Source organism: Mesocricetus auratus, unplaced genomic scaffold (assembly GCF_017639785.1).
Source record: "Mesocricetus auratus isolate SY011 unplaced genomic scaffold, BCM_Maur_2.0 Super-Scaffold_100004, whole genome shotgun sequence".
NCBI classification, from domain to species: domain Eukaryota; kingdom Metazoa; phylum Chordata; class Mammalia; order Rodentia; family Cricetidae; genus Mesocricetus; species Mesocricetus auratus.
Genome location: NW_024429189.1, coordinates 98048091 through 98056713, shown reverse-complemented (window position 1 = coordinate 98056713; position 8623 = coordinate 98048091).

The following is an 8623-nucleotide window of genomic DNA, read 5'->3' as shown; positions in this document are numbered from 1 at the left end:
TTGCCTAACCCTCAGCCTCTGGTGATGGCAACGCTGCTTTCTGTCTCATTAAACCTCACTAGTGTAGGCAGCTCATAAAACGGGAACCATGTGGGTTTTGTTTCTGTGTCAGCCTGCCTGACTTTTAAGTATCTCAAGTTCTACCATCCCCCAACGGCCCCAACACACATTGAAATAAAAATGTGTCAAAATATATAGTAATAAATTTTTAATGTTACCAATGAAATCATGATACAGCACTGTGTTTATTTCCTATTTGTTTTGAACATGTGCGTGTGTATGTATGTGCATGGGTGCCAGGGGACTTATGTGAAAACAAGAAGACGACTTAGGGGAGTCAGTTCTCTCCCTCCCCCTTGTGGGTCTGGGGACAGAACTCAGGTTGTCAGCCTTAGCAGCAAGGGTCCTAAGCTGCTGGGCCACCTCATAGCTCCATGCCATGACACTTACTAAGTTTACATTTTTATCTCATTATACTTACTTAAACAGCTGTACCTCAAAGGATGCTTCATCAAATCTAAAATGCCTTCCAATTTAACATGCAGCCTCATTTCAGAGATGTTTCAAACTAGCAGACTTTTTTGTTTTAGAAAGTTTTCCTATATGTTCTCTGATACTGCCCCCCCATGCAATTATACCTGTTTATAACATTCTTGCAGTGGGGTGGATGGGGTGGTGCTTTTGTTACAGCCGATGAGCACAGGTTGATGACTGAAGTCCACTTTCTATGAGAGCCCATTCTTCACATTGTTTATGACTTTTGACAAACATGAATAACAGACATCCAGTGTGCTGGCTAGCCTTATGTCAACTTGACACAAGTTAGAGTTATCTCATGGGAGGGAACCTCAATTGAGAAAATGCCTCCATAGTATCCAGCTGTAGGGCATTTCCTTAATTAGTGATTGATGGGGGAGGGACCGGCCCATTGTGGGTGCTGCCATCCCCGGACTATTGGTCCTGAGTTCCAAAGGAAAGCCGGCTGAGAAAGCCATGGGAAACAAGCCAGTAAGCAGCACCCCTCCGTGGCTTCTGCATCAGCTCCTGCCTCCAGGTTCCTGCCCTGTTTGAGCTCCTGTCCTGACTTCTTTAATAGTAAACAGCAATATGGAAATGTAAGCAGAATAAATCTTTTCCTCCTCAATTTGCCTTTTGGTCATGATGTTTCATCATGGCAATAGAAACCCTAACTAAGATATCTGGCACTGTAGTTCTTACAGAAGAACAGTTTTGCTCTCCTAAAAGGATGCTGTAGTCCACCCAGCATGTCTCCCTCCTTTAGAGCCCCTGGCAATCACAGATCATTTCACTGTCTTATAGTTTTGCCTTTTTCAAAATGTCACAATTTGAATCATGCTGCCTTGTCTGCCTGGTTTCTTGCATTTGGCCTCAAAATGGTTACATAGTCCTTAGACAGCTCTGAAATGTCCTGATGTGTAGAGCCTGCTCATCCTACCAAGTCACGGTGCTTTTGGTAAACTTACTGTACTTTTTAATAGTATTTGAAGTTATTTTCCCCACTGGAACTCAAGCTTCCTGAGTTGCTCAGGGTTATTTTGTATCCATATATACGGGAGGAAGTTTGAGATGGGGGAGAGAAGGGCCAAATGTGTTCATCTGATTCAGTACTTAGCAAAGCAGGTGGAGAACTCATCAACTACAACTACCCGGGGAACAGGACTGAAAGAACAGTCCTGGGAATCCTACTCGACAGCCACAAATGTATCCGGTGTGGGGTGGAGGTGTTTGGGGCAGGGAGGGAATCGTAAAATAAAATGAGAAAATGTGGGATTGAGGTATTGTCTGTGTGTGACTTGGCATCTCTGCAACATGATGTATATGCTTCTGTGTCAGAGACTGGGGTTGCATGAGATGGAAGACTCCTGCTTCTTGTTTTTTATTCCCTCTTTTGTTAAGGTATCATTTACAACTAGCGACTCGCTTTTTCAGTACAGAGTTCCACAGCCCTCAGCACATCACACAGTTGTATTATTATCAGTATAAGCAGTGTACAAAAGTTTCATCACCCCCCAAGAGTCCCCTTTGTCCCTTTGTAAATACCCCACACCCTGGAGAGCATAGAGAATAAATTGTGCCGTGCAGCGAGATGTCTTTGGAATCTGGTCTTTTTCACTTAGAAAAGTGTGTTTGAGATTCACCCGTGCCAATATGCCTTTTGGGAGTTCTCAAGAGTTCACTGTCCCTGGGCTATCAGCCTGTTAGCAGCCTTTGAGTGTGAACTAGCATTCAGTTACCCAATCACTCACTTGCAGTTGAGGGACAATAATTGTTTTCTTTTTTAGAAGATTACAAATGAAATCACTAAATACTTAGATATAGCTTGTGTGAGGATATCAAGGGGTTTTGTTCTTGTTGCTGTTACCATTTTGTTGTTGTTGTTGTTGCTTTGGGATTTGGGGAGGGAGTTCTCATTTAACCCAGCCTGGTCTAGAACTTGCTGGGTAGTGGAACCTGGTCTTGAATTCCTGATCCTCCTGCCTGCACACCTCTACAAATCCTCCAGGATTAAAGCCATGTGCCCTCATGGCAAGCTTTATTCCACTTGGATGTATCCTGAGAGTTGATCTCATTTTTGCTAAATGAAGAGATAAATTATTTCTCAAACATTCATTAATACTCTTGAGAGCATTAAGTCAGCTTTGATGTAGTAAATTTCATACTATTTTGGCAAAGGATTATGTCAAGAAATAATTTTATAACATAACTCAGTTCCACATGCAATCACATGTATAATCACAGTAGACATTCCATCAAATAGCTTGTACAATAAATTTGAATATTTTCCTTGTCATAATTTTTTAATCCTAGACAATTGATTTAAAGATTCATTAAGGAGGCACAAATCTCTACCTATAGAACCCCAGCTGGGCATATCTTCTTTTATTAATTAAAACTGTGCTTTGACGGTTTCAGGAATGGGGATAATGTTTTCTGCTCACTCTCTCCTACTCTTACCTCCTGCCTTGTCAACCCCCTCTTCACCTCATTGTTTTCTTAATTTGTGATCCCAAAGTGGCAGGTGATGCTCAGCACCGAGGCATGTCCTTGTAGCCTTCCTGCATCTTCACCAGTGAAGTATCTATTAAAACTTTTATCTTCTTATCATTAATTTTGATAATTCTTCTTCCTATCTCAGTGTTTTTAAATGGAAGATCCATGAAATGAATCCATCATTAGGGCCTTTAGGCCATATGTTTCTCACTTTGGTTTGTATCACAGATTTCAAAACAGTCTTCCTGATAAAAACAAATGTTCTGGCCTTGAAAGTACTTTTATCTCAGAGCGTGCTATAGCGGTGGCCTCACTTTGTTTGGCAGAAACTCCCGAGAGTTGGTCAAGTAGCAAATCTATGGGGGGAGCAGGTGCGTGTTTGGCTCTGAGAGATAACGGAGGGCAGAGCTCCACGCATCGCGCGGCACCCCTGCCCGGTTTGTGTTCGCTCTACTTTCAGCTCTTCGGAGAAATGTTTGTATGACTTCATTTCATCTTTCTTCAAAAACGTTTCAGATTCCCCCACACACACCCCGGATACCCTGAAAACACCATTCTCACTTCCTGTGTGCTTCTACTACTATCTAATTTAAGTGTCTCTGTCTCCCCAACACAAGCTACCTGTTGTTAAGAACTGATCACATAGGACCATTGTAATAGCTCGGCAGATAAGGGCACTTGCTTTGAAGCCCGAGGACCTGAGTTTGGTCCCCAGGACTCTCATGGAAGGAAAGAACAGATTTCCCTAAGCTGTCACACGCGCACACACACACACACACACACAATAGGTGTCATTTAATTTTAAAAGAATTGATAAAATATATAAAGCAAAATTGACAGCAAGAAAAGAAACTCATGATTTCTCTAAGAATGAAATTCAAAACAAATGTCTTTTAACAATCTAGAAAGTAAATTAAGCATGTTTAAAGAATACAGTTTATCTGAACAGTAATCCAGTTAGTTCACTTGAACTGAAGGACAGGTATAGAATTTTGCAGCTATGAAAAGAAAATGCCATCATTCTTCTTGAATGCCTACATGGTATTTATAAAACTAACCACATGCATGACGACCACATAATTAACCACATTAATTGACTAGAGAGTAATTTGCAGCCAGTAGCAAGGAATGGGCACCAGGAATGTTCTCTCGGTAGGAAACAATTGACCTAGCTCTGGAGAGGCAGCTCAGTAATTAAGAGAACTGGCTGCTCTTGCAAAGGAACCAGGCTTTATTCCCAGCAGTCAAATGGCAGCTTAGAAACACCTGTAACTCCAGTTTCAGAGAATCTAAAGTCCTCTTCTGGCCTCCACTGACACCGCACACATATAGTGTACAAACACACATGCTGGCATAACACTCATACACATAAAATACATCTTTATTTTTAAAAGAAATTAGCCAAAAATAATAACTTTTTTAAGGCTACATGTGGTGGCAAATACCCTTAATCTCAGCATTAAGGAGGCAAAGGCAAGTTGGTCTCTGTAAATTTTGGACCAATCAGAACCATGTAATGAGATCCCATCTCCAAAAATTTTTAGAAAGGTAACTTTGAAAAATGTTTTTGCTAGCCGGTCAGTGGTGGAGCATGCCTTTAATTCCAGCACAGGGGAGGCAGAGGCAGGTGGAGCTCCAAATTTAAGGCCAGCCTGGTCTACAAAGTGAGTTCCAGGATGGCCTGGCTTATACAAAGAAATCCTGTCTTGAAAAACCAAAAACAAACAAGCAAACAAAAACTTCTAACTTATTTTAATGTGTTTTAAAATCAATTATGGACTAAAGAAAAATCTATATAACCATAAATCAAGTATGAGGTTAAGAAAAATACTGTAGATGGTTGAGAGATAGTTTGGTGATTAAGAGTGTTTACTGTTCCAGTAGCATAGCATAATAAATGGGACCTCCTGAAACTAAGAAGCTTCTGTAAGGCAAAGGACACAGTCAGCAAGACAAAAAGGCAGTCCACAGATTAGGAAAAGATATTCACTAACCCCATATCTGACAGAGGGCTGATCTCCAAAATTTACAAAGACTTAATAAGCAAGTCTCCAAAACACCAAAGAATCCAATCAAAAAGTGGGGTACAGAACTAAATAGAGAATTCTCAGTAGAGAAGACTAAAATGGCTGAGAGACACTTGAGAAAGTGCTCAACATCCCTAGCCATCTGGGAAATGCAAATCAAAACAACTCTGAGATACCTTCTCACTCCTGTCAGAATGGCTAAAATCAAGACAGTCTATGGACACCCCCAAGGATGGCCTCACCCTCCCTGGGGAAATGAGAGGGTATTGAGAGGTTGGTGGGAGGGCGTGGGAGAAGGGGAGGGAAAGGGAGAGGGAACTGGGATTGACATGTGAATCAACATTGTTTCTAATTAAATTTAAATTTAAAAATAAAAATAAAATAAACTCCAATGACAGTTTATGCTGGAGAGGATGTGGAGAAAGGGGAACACTCCTCCACTGCTGGTGGGAGTGCTGACTTGTACAGACACTTTGGAAATCAGTATGGAGATTCCTCAGGAAAATGGGAATCTGTCTACTACAAGACCCAGCAATTTCACTCTTAGGCATATACCCAAAAGATGCCCATTCATACAACAAGGATGTCTGTTCCACTATGTTCACAGCAGCATTATTTGTAATAGCCAGAACCTGGAGGCAACCTAGATGCCCCTAAAATGAAGAATGGATAGAGAAAATGTGGTACATTTACACAATGGAGTACTATTAGGCTGAAAAAAAAAAGCGATGGAATCTTGAAATTTGCAGGCAAATGGATGGCACTAGAAGAAACCATCCTGAGTGAGGTAATCCAGTCACAAAAAGAGAAACATGGTATATACTCACTCATTTATGGATTTTAGACATGAATCAGGGGAGTGCCAGCATATAATCCCACTGCCAGAGAGTCTAGGAAACAGAACCTTCATCCTGCGACTGATGAAAACAGAGGCATAGATACCCACAGACAAACACTGAACTGAATTCCTGGAATCCAGTGTCAGAAAGAGAGAACTGATGGGCAAAGGAGTTAAAAGTGGGCTGGTTTAACCCACAGAAACAGTTGGCCTGAACAAGGGGGAGCTCTGAACTCCAGATTGATGGCTGTGTGGGAAGCATGGGACTGACTCAGACTCCCTAGGTAATCTATGGGGCCTTGCGTAGTATTTACCCCTGGCATACAAGCAGACTTTGAGTGCCCATGCCACAATATGGGAGGCTCTCTCAGCTGGGACTCTTGGGGGAGGGCCTAGGCCCTGCCCTGGACGAAATGACAGTTACTGGAGATCCACCATGTAAGGCCTCACCCTCGTTGGGGATGGGAGTGGAGATTGAGTGGGGGACCTGGTGGGGAGGGAGAGAGAGAGGGAGCTGGGATTGACATGTGAAACAAGATTGTTTCTATCCTAAATAAAAAAATAATTATTTTTTTAAAGAGTGTTTACTGCTCTTGTAGAGGACCAGGGTTCAGTTCCCAGCACCCATGCAGCAGCTCACAACCTACACAAACAGAGAAGAGGCCTATGATGGCTATTCTTGGTTGTCAATTTGACTACATCTAATCTGCATCTTAGAGATAATCCAGATCATTGACCTGGGAAAAGACTTGCCTTTAATCTGAATCTTGAAGACACACCTTAAACCCAGATCTTTAATCTGGCCATGCCTTATGCTGCAAGCCTATATAAGGACATGGAAGAAGGAAGCTTTTCTCTCTATCTCCTTGGCCTCATCTCGCTGGCAAGTCCATTCCTTCACTGCCATTATAGCCTACTTCTTTGGGATTCCAGCATGTACTGAAGACCAAATGAAACATCCAGCCTTGTGGACTGAGCAGCTACTGGATACTTGAACCTCCCATTCATAGCCAGCCATTGTTGGATTAGCTGGATCACAGCCTGTAAGTCATCTAATAAATCATATATATGTACATGTATGTGTATATGTATATATATAAATATATGTGTACATTTGAGTGTGTGTGTGTGTATATAGAAAGAGATTCATTCTATAAATTGTTACTCTAGAGAACCCTGACTAATACAAGGCCATTTGTTCTTGGTGTGTGTTAGCAGCCACAGTGTAGACAAAGTCACAACCCAGCCATGGCAACTCCTAGGCTACACACAAATTAATTTCTGACCACCAAGTGACAGCAGGAGTTCCATGGGGCACAGTCAGGACAGAAGAGTTGGGAGGATGAGAAGTTGAGAACGCTACCGCCTATTCTATGTACCTGAGGTTTCATGGCTTACTCCTGTTGAGTACTCTGAAGCATAAACGGCCACCATCAGTGTCCCCACCTTAAAACAAGTGTGTTGGACTTTAGTGTCCTGATTTGAGTCACTGATTAGTTTTTGGATCACCACGGGAGTAGTAGACAGGAGCATAGTCTTCCAGATGAGATGTCTGCCACCATCGCCTGGGCAACTCTCTTGAGCAGAGACAGGCACAAGCATCTAACAGTCAACACTAATGGCAGTTGAAGGATGGTCACATGGGCCAACGAATTACATGTGACATGGCCAGGCTACCAACAGCAGCTACTATAACAATAATTTTTTGTTTGGGGTTTTGGTTTGTTTTCTTGGTTTTGTGTTTGCTTGTTTGTTTGTTTGTTTTCTCTATGGAGTCCTAGCTCTCCTAGAACTCTCTCTGTACACTAGACTGGCCTGGAACTCACAGAGATCCACATGCCTCTGCCTTCCAAGTGCTGGAGTGAAAGGCATACAACAACAACACCTGGATAATATATTTGTTTGTTTATTATGTTTTAATAGGACCCCAGAATTTAGTAGGCCCCCTGTCCTTAGTATGACTGACTCCATGATGGAAGTACCATTCAGGCCATAAAGTTCAGCATGTAGATAGTACTGCCTGCCAAAATGAAAACACAGTTCCTGGGAAAGTATCTAAATGTACTAACCTTGCATTTTTAGCTTCTGTAGTTCTGCTCTGGCTAACTGTCCTTGTTAACTAAAGTATGTCAACCCAGGACATGGTTTTTCCGCTTAATAAAAGCTCACCCTGAGAAAAGCTCAGGGTTATACTGGGATCCTCAATACCCAGTATAGTCACCAGTTTTCTATTGACTTAAACTCATGTCCAAGTGGTCTTCTCTGGTGCATATCCCACAACAATGTGTTTGAGTGTTTGCCTGCAAGCATGGATACCATCTGCTTGCAGCACCTGGGGAAGCTAGAAGTGGATGTGGAATCCCCTGGAACTGGATTCACAAATAGTTGTGAGTATACATTGCAAACTTCCAAATCATCATATTCTTTTGGAGATCGTTTTATTTTCCACCAGAGGAAAATAAAAGCATTAGTACAGTTTTGAGCCAAATTTGAAGCAAGATTTAATTAAATAATGCCAGGTAAATGGGCTATGGCCAGGTCCATTCCAGAGTCCCTAGAAAATGGCCATGGGTCACATTTTGCAGAGATTTATAAAGGCAAACCCAGAAGGCTCCAATCAGGTCCAATCAGGAGCAATCATATATCCTGACATATTTCCTGCTTGTGAACCTCTCACCCACATGTGATCAAACAAATTTGGGTTCAACAAATTTGTTTAGGGGAGTGAAAAGATGTGCCTTGTTAT